Genomic DNA, 12,572 nt, shown 5'->3' on the forward strand with positions numbered 1-12,572 from the left:
CTGTTTCCCCTGGTGGTGGTTGCAACCACTGAACGGGTTCAATCTACAATGACTTCTTCAGCCAGAGTCCTAAATCCTTCACTCAAAAAAAAAAAAGATAAATAAATAAACAACAGTAATAATAATAATTTAAAAAATAATAATAATAATCAATAACAATATTATTTTTCACACAACTTCCATGTTCTGATTCACATATATTTCAAGCAGGAAAAATATGAAATGATGCGAGTGTCACAAAAGGAAGTATTGATTTTGGTACTGTATGTATAGCCATAGCGCTGGGGACTGCGGCTGCGTGTTTCTGGGCAAAGTGAAAGTGCTGCACGTGGCTCGGCTCTGGGGCGGGCGCTGGGAGCAGGATCCCTCATTCTGAGGGTCAGAGTGCCTCACATTACGGGTCGTGCTTCATCAAGCCAGGCGGTAATGCATGGCTGAGATGATGCAGCCCACCACAATAAGCAAAGCCCCCTGAATAGATTGGTCCAGTCATGCTAAAAAATTGTTTTCCTACATTAGCGGTGCCACAGAGAGGAGCGACCAGGCTGGAGGGGGTTCTCCTGGTCATTAAAGTTCAAAGAAAGCTTCATTCGGTTCACAATCCTTGAAGAATCAACTGACCGCTTCCCCATCACCCCCAGACCAATGCATTGAGTCTTCACTCTGCACATAAAACTGCAGATATCTTAGATGCAGAGGATCCTGGGAGAGGTTTCCAGGGAGACAGGACCGTCTCCTCACAGCGCCTTCCTGACAAGAAATCGGTAATGAGGGAAACCATTAACTTGCATCTCAGGAGTCGGCACCCATAAGTAGACATGGAGATCAGAGGAAAGCTAGTGACTAAGGATGAGCTGAAGCAATGAACAACAATACCATTGGATTTGTTTCAGTCCATTTGCTTATCCAAAGATGCAAGTCCTATAGTCCATTTCAGAATCTTTTTTTTACATTTCAAGGTACTTGGGAGATGTAATCATATGCCTCGAGGCACAGTACAAGTGGAATACTGGGATTAAAACCTGTCTGAATGCTGAACCTTGGACTCTGCTATACTGAAGCTCACTATTCAGCAGAAGTTCGTTTTGAGTTCTGTTGGGACGAATGAGATACTTGCAAACAGTGCTCATCCGACAGCAACACGTCTCCTTCCTCAACCTTACACAATTTTGTCTGAGGAAAATTCAGTGATCTCAGGCAGGCAGCAGAATACAATGCACAACTAAGGATTAAACTGAATGAAACCCAAATTGTCACCAACACACACACAGACCCACACCATCAAGCTAAATAAAGAACAGCACTACTGCAAGATAGAGAGTGGGGCAAATGAGTGTGTAAAGTGCAAGAATATGTGTATGTGTGTGTGTATGTGTGTGTGTGTGTGTGTGAGTGAGAAAGAGAGAGAGAGAGAGAGAGAGAGAGAGAGAGAGAGACCAAAGGAAAAAAGTTAGGTTCATACTACCCCCTCTGCTGACGCTTTAACAAGCCTATAATGGACACTTTTAAAGATCCAACTAGGATCTACTCCAAAACTAACTGATTTAGAAAGGGCCTGCTCCTGTGGGCTGTGGCCAATTCTCTCTCCCCCTGATCTACCGCCAGCTTGTGCAGCAGCCTGCATTGTGACTCATTGTGTTTGGTTACTGAACCACAGGCAATACCAGTTTATAGCACAATAAAACACTGCAAGGAGGCATTAATTGGGTATAATAGCCTGGAATAATTTAGCACCTTCACAGAGGAAAAAAATCTATTTATGAACCGATCTTGCCAAATATCACCTCCTCCGGCAGCCCGGTCTTCAACTTTATAACCACAACATCACAGCTCGAGTCTCTCCTGGCTTGGTGCGGCTTCTGGCATTTTTATTTAAAGAGGAATGAAAAAACAAACAACCAGAGAAAAAAAGAGAGAGTGCAAGTCATGGCAGGCTGTTAATGTATTTGGTGGACAATGATGGTGGTTTTAGGGGTGAGAGTGGCCAGGCATTACAACATTTCATTGACTGTGTTAAACACTGCCATGGCACTGCAAACACGGCAGCCAAAGCTGAACTTCGAGGGTATGACTAAACTGCATTTTCACACACTTTCATCAGCACAGAAATGATCCACAATCTGGCTGAGTGTCATGCTCAGGTCTAATGGTACTTGACAGAAACAAGACGGAAAAGACATGGAGGCACTCTGGAAAACCCTGCAATATGACTGCTTGGTGCATCATCTGCAAAAAAATAGCTCCAATCAGATGGCTCAAAAGGAAACGGAACTGGCCGTGTTCAGAACAATTAAAGGGATGCCCCCTTTCCTCCCTCACAGTTCCCTGAAAGGGAAGAAGGGTGAACTGTTCACAATTACACCGTGCCGTTCTTTCACAACCGAGCCGCGCAGCACAAATAAAATCAAATAACCAGCTTCTCTGTTATCGCAACTGATTTTTTCCCATGCAAAGCCAGGCTGCTATTTTCTTTTTTTTTTAATTACAAATATCAAAAGGAGAGTGGGAGCCCTGTATGTACATAATTGGCACTTTATTGTCAAATCAAATTCATATCTGGAGCTGCCCTCTCTCTGCCGCTCGCAGTCGGCTGCAGTAATAAAGGTTAGACAAAAGAGCCCTCTTTCAGTGGCCTGATAAACACCCAAGTGCCAGTCAATAAAACCAATCATTTCTAATCTCCTTATGGGAGTCCGTAGAAGTATTTCAGCCATCTCAGGAGCATTTGCCAAAGACCAAAGCAAGCACAGGTATAATAAAATTCTAACCTCTTCTGAGATCAAAAACGTTTAATCTATCCTGTACAGTTCTGGGTTCCAAGCAAAGCTATGTTAAATTTATGTCTAAAAAAATAATAATATTTATCACTACACTTTGAGACCCAGGAAATCTGTGACCTGATTCTATCTGTATTTGAATATTTGGCGAGGGTGAGTTTAATTGATTTCAGGGAGACGTTCATAGGGTGATCTTCTTGACTGCTTTTATGGAATCAAATAAATGTATTAAGAAACTGAAACAGTTTTACATGTCTGACACCTCATCACATTTTTCAGTCCAAATACACTAAAGGAATATTGTCACCCATGTGATTGGGTGAAACAGTAAAGTTGGAACCTGCCTTAAAGCTGTAGGATATCAACAACATTTTAATTTGTATTATTATCCAAATCCCTCATCCAGGGTGATTTCTGGATGTTCAAGACACTGAACTTTCAGAAATGCAGTTATACAACTGTGCTCTTACAGTTTTGTATATTTCTCCCTTCCAGGTATTATCATATTGCAAAAGGTAAAAACAGAACCGAAAGGCCCCACCCAGGACAAAAGCACAGGACTTTAGGTTCCAACTCAATGTCTGAGGCCAGTGCGTATTTTATTAACTACACTGAGTATGCATATGGCAAGTGGGGATCACCATTTAATATCTGCGGTTTTCCTTTCAGCAGCAACAACATTGTAGCTGAGGTAAGAGCAATAATACTAACTAGTACCCAGTGCACCTAACAACATCTTATGAAACATGACTCAGTGGTCCCTTCTGCATCCTGAAGATAGGCTTTAAAAAGAATAGCTAAATTTTTTCTTTGTATACGGAAATGAAAAATGAGGTTCACTTGAGAGGAAAGGAATTGATGGACCTCAGCACAATGAAATGAGTGGCATGGATCCTCTAACTGAGGCAACTCATACACTGTGACGCTGTGAATGGCAAATGAGGTAGGCAAACACAATGTAGCATTCCTTACTCTTCCATTTAGACAGTAAATTTGTTCAGAAGGTAATTTTAGACTAGTCTTTACTCTGTTCCAGCATGTGAGAGGTTTTGTCATCTGCATGCTTTGGTGAGTCATTTCAGCACACTGGCAATGTAATGAAAATGAAGTGAAACGCATCACCTTAAGCTTAATTTCAGTCAACAGAACTGTTACTTTTGTCAAACCTGTGAAAACATTTTCTTTTCCATTGGTTTCTTGTGATGAATCAAATTCTTTGGATGCTTTCTGTAGTAAAGCATGATCATTACTGAAGTATGTCTGAAGGAAATCACTTATAAATCAAAATTTAAAAAATGAAAGTCACCCACAAATCTGAGGCAAAATTACAGTAGACAATAATCTTCACAATCTATTTTGCTGGTGGTGCAGATTGTGACTAAATAAATAATGCCTTAAATGTGTTATTTTATTTCATTTCCGAAATTAGCCATCAAGTGTAACAGAACGTGGAGGCTAGGCTTTACCTCTCTGAATTTTCAGTCTTCATCTTCTCTCCCACACCATCTGTCTCTGCTATCCATCTGAGAGGAATGAGAGTCAGAAGTAAACACTTTGCCAATAGATTTGAACAGATGTTTACAAATAATACATTTTGAACAGCACTGTTATTTTATCATTTGTCATTTAAAAAATAATAAATAAATAAATAAATGCATGCTGTTGGGTGACTGGTGATATATTAATAGAGCTACTAATGGATAATCACATGTTTAGACAATTCCGCTGAATTGATTCTGGAGTTGTTGACTGTAAATGTTTGTAGAACATGACTATTTCCATGTAGTTTTTTTTTTCTTTTTGACAAGAATAAATGAAGCTTGAAACTGTTCCTTTATTCTTTTTAATTTCACTAAATACAAATAAATAAATAAATAAATATAAAGAATCACAGGGCCGTTAATGGCTTGGCTAAGATGAAATTTCATGGTGCAGGGAGAGATTTTCTCCTTTTGCCAGAATGATAGCTCCCTGCATGTTCCTCCTCTCTTCCTGGATCTTGCAGGTTGATTTTGAACGGTAACCTTTCACACCGCTTCTAGATACTGAATTTTCTGGCTCAGTAAAGCCTGGCGTTATGAAGCCATCCCCCGAATTTGCCAGTCAGCAAACCGAGAGCTCAAATGCTATTACCTCAGATGCTCGGCAGCTAGATCAGACACGACAGGCCAACCTCACGCCAACTGTTAACACAGCTGTATGCAAAGCTACTGAATGACAGCCAGTCAAATGGGTTTCTATAGAATTAGTTTAGGGGGTGGGAAGGGTTACAAAATATTAAAGTTATTGTCTAATCATCTGGAGGGGCTTAAATCCACCAGCACTGTTAAATGAAATTTGAACAGAATAGGCCTATTCAAATTTAGGGAGTGAAAAGAGCCAAGCACCAAATCAGCTAACAAAAAGGAAAAGATAACCAAAAATGAATCCATATTTTAAAAATAATTTTACCAGTACCCCCCCTTATATATCATTTTTCACATATAATGCATCAAAATGTTAACTGCTATGTTATTCTTTAAAATGCAACATTTTTGAAGTTGAATTTTTAATTTCAGTGAACTTGTAGCTACAGACTGTTTTTCAGTCTGTACACCATGCTTTGGTGAAGTATTGTACACTTTTTGTGATGGAGTATGTACCAAGAAAAAAAAACACATTCACATCTCTTCTCAACATTCTCTTCTGAACAATGTCAAACATTCAGTACAGAGCAGGAAAAAATATCTCATTTTCTTAAACATGCCCTTTAAGAGGTCTAATGGTTTAATATTTTCAATGAACAATGTGCAAATTAACAGTTTTAGAGAAGAGATTCCCCGTAGAGAGAAAGTCCAAACACCACCTTTAGTTATGCCAATGTCTTTCACTTGAAACCATGCAACATCACCCACATCTTGCAAGGAGTGCGCTCATATTTTCATCCAACATTGTTATCACTCATGGGTCTACCATTTTGACTTTCAAGAACAGAACCAACGCAGATCCTTTGTGTAAATCATTTACATGCAAATCATTACAACTCTGAGAATCTTATCTCTGAGCATATAAAATGTTTTCATAAAACATCATTGTTAAGACATACTTTAAGCGATAAGCTGCAGATGATTGCTCCATTTAACCATTTGCATACGTATCCTGACAAAAATTCAGTTTCCTGTGGTTAATAGTGATAAGAGAGACAGCCGATACCATTCCACATGCAAGCAAATATTCCCTCCAATGATTAGGGGTGGGTTGGAGGAGGAGGGAGGATGGTACAGGCTTTCAGCCACAGAGAGACCAAGAATACAACTATGTTGGAATTTCTGGCTCTTTTTTGGTCATTCTCACACATTAAAAAAAAAAATGAATGCCAGCTCAACTTTGCATATTTTTTATTTTTTATATTTTGCTACAGCTAAAGTCTCTGCACCAGTCTGAACCCATTCCTAAAGCCTTAGAGAAATTCTAAAACCAGACCTTTAAGTTCATATATAATGCTAATATAATGCATAAAATGCAGTGATAGTGTACAAATCATGACAGTGGGGTGAGGCAGCATCCGTGGACCCAGGAATCGAGACTTCAATTCCTAAACGGGATGCTGCTTGAATGCAGGCATCATCAGGTGGGCAGCAGCAAAACCCAGAAAATGCAGAAACCAAGTTTCAATAGACAAGGGCATCAGCTAAGCAGATAAATGCAGCAAACAATGCAATGCATCAGTAGCCCATGAGACAGAAAAGACTCCATGAAGAGGTTCATTTGTGTTCCCAGTGCATTGTATCAAAGACTGATCCTACTGCAGGGTTTACAGAGAATAAATCTTTATATATCTTCACGTCAAGTAAAAAAAACTGTTTGGCTTTTTGGAATGCCCACCGCCGACTAATCCAGGGAACCCCAAAGGTCAACGGGGACAGCAGAACAAGCACCACACTGCTTTGTGTGCCCCTCTGCAATCTGTTTCTCCATAACATAACAGACCTGGTGAATAATGAGGCGGTTCAAGATGGATCACTCCCTTGTTTCAGGGATGTGACCCTCCTCTCTTTTCTCCGCACCGCAGGTTAATTCTCCGGTCATTCAAGCTCTCCTAATGACGCTTGGCAGGGCCCAGGGTTAATTGCTGCGTTAACTCGCAAACACCGCTAACTGTGCTGTAAAGATGGAAGCTCTCATAATGAAATGCATGGAGGAGAGGCAGAGAGCATCTTCTGCTTCGGAACCATAGTCTGCTTTAAACAGAGGAGACCAATAGTCTCTGCACAGAAAGGCTGCAATCACGTGTGTGTGTGTGTGTGTGTGTGCATGTGCATGCACGTATGTGTGTGCACTCATGCGTACACATGCGTGTGTATGTGTATGTGTGTGCATGTTGGTTTGTGTGTTCACATATATGTCCATGTTTTTATGTTTGCATGTGGCTGTGACTAAATGGTTCTTGTAAAGTAGTCGATGTGAACCTTATCACCTGCCGTCTTTGTTACCCTTATAGCAGGGCTGGATCTAAAAATATGGCCCGCTTTGTGTATGTGCTTGTATCATCTTCTTCCTGACACAAACCTTGGCATTAAAAAGGTATGTTTAACAGAGGAAAAGGGCTCCTGATAAATTATTCATTGGGACTGCATTGTTCTTTTTCTAATGAGCTGACACTGCTTGGAAATCTACAGAAATCAGAATGAGTGTTCTTCACTTGTAAGTAAAATGGGAGTCCCTTAAAGGTAATTAGCCATCCAAAGGAGCACACAGCTTCGCAGAGAAGACAAATGTATTTTTTTTCCAACTGGATACAGAATTACCTTGCTTTTCTATGCCTAGCCACTGTTTTTTCTGCTCCTATTAATTCTCTCTTGTTTTACAAGTCCTGCAGCATTAGAATGCATTTAGCTATGTTTTTCTTTACAGAAAGCAACATCTTTTAAAAAACTATATTTATTTAGACAATTACAGTTTTGAGTACTGTATTGCATTTCCCTATCCTGGCTGTTTTTGCTGTACTACTGTATCTCCAGAACATTCATATTTCAGAAAGACGCAAATGATTGTCACCATCACAGTGCATTGCCAGCGAATTGAAGAATACACACAGTCCAGCCATTACTAAGAGTCAGGCATACATCAGAACACACTCAGAATAATTATTCACACTGTAATTTATGATTATGTTTACAGTGAAGGTTCAGCAGAGCTCCCTCAGTAATTTCAACATCAATGCTCATCAATCATTTAATTTAAATGGTTATCATTTCCATTGTTACAAAACAGATTTAACAGAAGACCTCTAATATTGGATTCAAGATAGAGGGATTGGTTTGTGAGACGGTTAAAAAAAAGCTGTGAGATTCATTTCAGTTGAAGTCATCTGAAGCCTCATAGTATATCAATTTACCTCTTGTGAAAGGTCTAATGTAAGCCACAAATATAAACCAAGGAACTGCCCAAATAAAACATTTAATTTCACGAAGTCATAAGAACCAGACTGAGTCAAAACTGACCTGAGCTTACAGATTTTTGCACTCATGCACATGCACATGCACACATACATACAAAGACACATACACAAAAATGTACACATGCAAACACAGCATGTGCGCACACACCCACCCACATACACAAACAAACACAGCATGCATACGCACGTAGGCACTCTCTCTCACACACACACACACACACACACACACAGAGTTATGTCCTAGACACACTTCTACCCCTGTGTTTTAGTGCAGCCATGTTGCAAATTGATCAATACAAATTGATCCTGACATGTGTGAGGCAGTGCTGTAGACCTAGCATTAACACTAACTGTTGAAATAGGTTAGTAAGGCACATTTACCCCCAAAGAGAGTGTTATCTAATGCTTTCACAATACAGGCTAGTGTAAACATATGTTTGGATAAAATACATGCCTAGCACATATAAAAAACTGCATGCAGAGCAGGCAAAACCAGTTTTGCACTGGTTGATATTAGCAAGCCATTGGCAATGTAAATTCCTCTTTGGGTAAATGTACTTAACAAACTTTGTGCAACTGCATCAAAGATTTAACACACACACACACAAGTCCTGCCCCTGCTCTAATATCTACATCAACATGCTAAAACAATTCTTCTGTTCCGAACTCAAAATTAATCCTTTAATGTTTCTGAATCCCTGTTAATTGATGAGATATATTTACCCCATCCCTGTTAATTGTGTGTACATTAACACAATTATTTATTTCATTATTCCATTCAAAGCAAGGGACATATCTACACAAAGTGTTTTCTTTCCAGCATTATATTTGAAGCTATTATGTGGATGCCTGATTGAGTAGTCACACAAGCAGTCCAACCACCCCAAAGAATTGCTTATGGAATTGATAGGAACAAAGTAAGATGGCAATGTGATCAGCTGTTTGTTGATTACATAACATTTCCTCACATACTTCATTTAAGCCTTTTTCCACACAAGCACCATTTGTAATAATGAAGCTGAACGATGTCTACGACCACATTGCTAGGGACCAGTGTACCTTTGACTGGGTTGCCAGATTGAAAATCTAATTTGAGTGAACAAGACAGTTGGTGCATTCTGGTTGAACAGAGGCTTTGTGAGCAGATGAAGGCACCTTGAAGCATGGTAGTGCACATTTGGGTGCAAGTACACACACACACACACACAAACACAGATCATTGGTAAGTTCCATCTCACCCAGTTACACAACTAAAACGAATTTTACACAAGATTTTTATATTTGCAATGAGGTGGAATGTAATATGTATGAATACTAACTGATACGTACTTACGCTGTTACTGGCTTTCATCATATTAGGTTCATGTTTAAATTGTGAGGAATGTGTGAATGCATAATTATGATATTTTACGCAATGATTATGCATGATTATGAGCTTTGAAAATCGAAACACTTGTATGTTACTAGACCTAAACAAAATTTGTTTTTAACTATACAATGGCCAAAACAAGTGCAAAAGGAACAAGAAAACAATAAATAAATAAATAACAACAACAATAATAATAATCATCATCATCAAACGCCTGCAACTGCAGCTAAAAGACAATTCGCCGTATGAAAATGATTTGTATGAAAATAATTTGTAACGTCCTCATTTAACAGGACGTGGGGCAGCACTATGCCCTAAATCGATAAGTTATCTGGACCATATGAACAGCAGGGTACAGCTACAAATCAATAGTTGACATTTTTGGTTACAGTCACTCAACATTGATCAGGCAGTATCAATTCGAATGTATTTAACGTTAGTATAATCTTAAATCCAGAGTTTTAGGTCTACAGTTTGGAAGCCTGTCTTTATTTTATAACTCCACTATCCTACCGTTAGATAAATAAATTTAGGTGGCGGCAAACTAGCTTTGTAATAATCAATGTTTCATTGAAACGAACTAAAACAAACGTACCTGTGGTTTCATCGTCTTATTCCATTATTATTCCAAAGATCTGAAAAAATGTCAGAACTCCTTTTAAAAACACAATGACAAATACCACAGCAAGTACATGCAGGTTACACGGATAATCACCACTAACTTTAACTTTGACGATAAAACTTTTTTCTAGTGGAATGTCGATTGTCCGCGTGAGTCAGCTGGAGTTTTTTTCTTTCTTTTTTTCTTTTTTAGGAGAGGGGGGTGTGAGGTGCCTATGGGGTGAGAAGCCCGGTTAGTGCCTGCGCGCGGGTTTGACCAAGTGTTTATTCACTCACTGATTACCATTTTGTTTTTTGTTCAGATGTGAAAGTGTGGGCCCCTTGCATTCAAATCATCGCCCACCATCGTGATTGTGGAAGACAGCTTACCAGGCCCCTCGAATTGTTCGTAGCGAACAATAGATTCCTTTGTGAAGGTGTTTCTCTTTATTTCCGTATACAATACTTGAGGGCCCTTCTAGTTCGGCTCTTAGGAGATGTTTGCAAAATTATACCCCTCTATATGCCTCTCCAAATAAGTACATAAAAAACAGACGAGAAACAGCATTTTAGGTATGTATTGTTTTCACAGGGGAAAGGGAATTATTATCTTTGAGTTGACCGTAAATATATTTTCAAAATTCGTGCAACTTTATCAAAGTGTTTAAGACATGAAATGTCATTCCAACGAAGCAAACAGAACAGGTTTCGGAAATTCTTGGACTGTTGTATCATAACAATGAAAAAGAAATCAGGCGCGGTAATCTTTGTTGCTAGCACTGCAGAGTGCGCGCGCGCGCACACACACAAACATAAGATTTACATATGTACACACGTAGCAAAAGAGTACGCTTGTAGTATAACACACCACAACATTAACGACAGTTTAACGTGACCGTGTATAGTGTATTGGTTTTGAGGCGGACCCTACCCAGTAGGGCACAGAGCTGACCTTTTCCCTCTCTGGTTGAATAGTCCCATGAGTGAAGCACCCAGCTGCGCCTATCTAGGCCTTCAACATCAGTTCAGAAATCGGTATGATTTCCCTGGGAAACAACCACTCGGGGATCAAGTAACCTTCATAACAGTTTAAACGTGGTATTGGCATTTCCTTTCTGCCTTTTTCCTCTTTTCTAAAATGTCACCCAGCGTTAGAAATAAAACAAGTAACCTAACCTATTACCCAGTAATTAAGTTATTATATAATTAGCGATAGCTATCGTCATCATCAAGGTCATGATCACCATCAACAACAACAACAGTAATAATACTAATAATAATAATAATAATAACAACAATAATAATATAAAACCGGTAGGGAAAATCTCGCAATCTGATTGGTTATTAGCCGTGGTATAACAACCGTATGTATAAGATGTGTATAGGATATAGGATATGTATACTTTCCATATGTGTGTCTTAATAAAGTGGCACGCGTGCCAATAAGTTCTGACCGTATCCACCATTTATAATAAGTGCGAATATATCATGTATACAAGTTTCCATATATGTAAATGGCGACATCCTTGTCGCAAGTGTAACTCCTATTGTAAACCACAGGAATTATAAGGCAGTTGTAGCAAGACAGTGAGGTTTAATTTACCACAATCTCCCATCCACCCACCACTACCCTTGCACCCCGCCCTCCAATACTGCAGTATGCGCATTGCTACGGCATGATTTTATAGAAACAGAAGAATACAATCTATAATTTATTTCAAACACATATTTGAGGAATCTCGTCCCAATTCTCGTGCTACTAACACGTGATACAACATTTCAAATGAAGTGTTTTTGAAATGAGGTAATGCAAAGCGTTCCCTTACCTCTGAATTCGCAACGGGCAAATTGTATGCGTTTACCAGAGTGTATATATCGGAGACATACATGATATAGGCTACATACATGACATACATACAGGCCTATATAAACTATTTTTAATGCAGTATTAGAACGTTTATAATAAGAAAAAATACAATTCCATGCTTCATTCAGCCATTTCATTATGATTATTGGGAGAGAATGCTCACGCGTCATAACTTCAATACAAAGTGTAAAAAAAAAAATTCTCCCAACACCAGACCTTTTTAGAATTTCAAGATGGGAACTCCTCAAACTTTAGTGGAGGTGGCGTAGCAAGATTGGCGCAGACAGAATGAGGTCTAAACAACTGCAGAATGTTCGGCATTAATAAGCGCGTGCGTCCCGTACATAGTATGGCCTCCAAAGGAGATATCAGTGTAATGTAAGCCCGCGAGAATTTGAGTTATTGGTCTGATATGGAAGGTCGGCCACAGCCGTGCACCTCCGCCCACATAAAATGAAATGTGGGGTCGTCTGAAAGACCACCTCACCACTACAATCGTTTGAAAGAACATGCACCGTG

General features: G+C 39.3%; 1 long non-coding RNA gene across 2 annotated transcripts in view; it reads right to left on the reverse strand.

Annotated features, from left to right (window-relative positions):
- Positions 1-10,381, reverse strand: part of LOC135234161 (uncharacterized) — a 66,209-nt gene extending 55,828 nt beyond the window's left edge. For both annotated transcript variants that reach the window (XR_010324025.1, XR_010324024.1), the window contains exons 1-2: positions 10,182-10,381; positions 4,244-4,300 (exon numbers count right to left, since the gene is read on the reverse strand). This is a non-coding gene — a long non-coding RNA (uncharacterized LOC135234161). The remainder of the gene's footprint in view (positions 1-4,243; positions 4,301-10,181) is intronic.
- Between the last annotated feature and the right edge of the window lie 2,191 nt (positions 10,382-12,572).

Source organism: Anguilla rostrata, chromosome 11, assembly GCF_018555375.3.
Source record: "Anguilla rostrata isolate EN2019 chromosome 11, ASM1855537v3, whole genome shotgun sequence".
Classification (NCBI taxonomy): domain Eukaryota; kingdom Metazoa; phylum Chordata; class Actinopteri; order Anguilliformes; family Anguillidae; genus Anguilla; species Anguilla rostrata.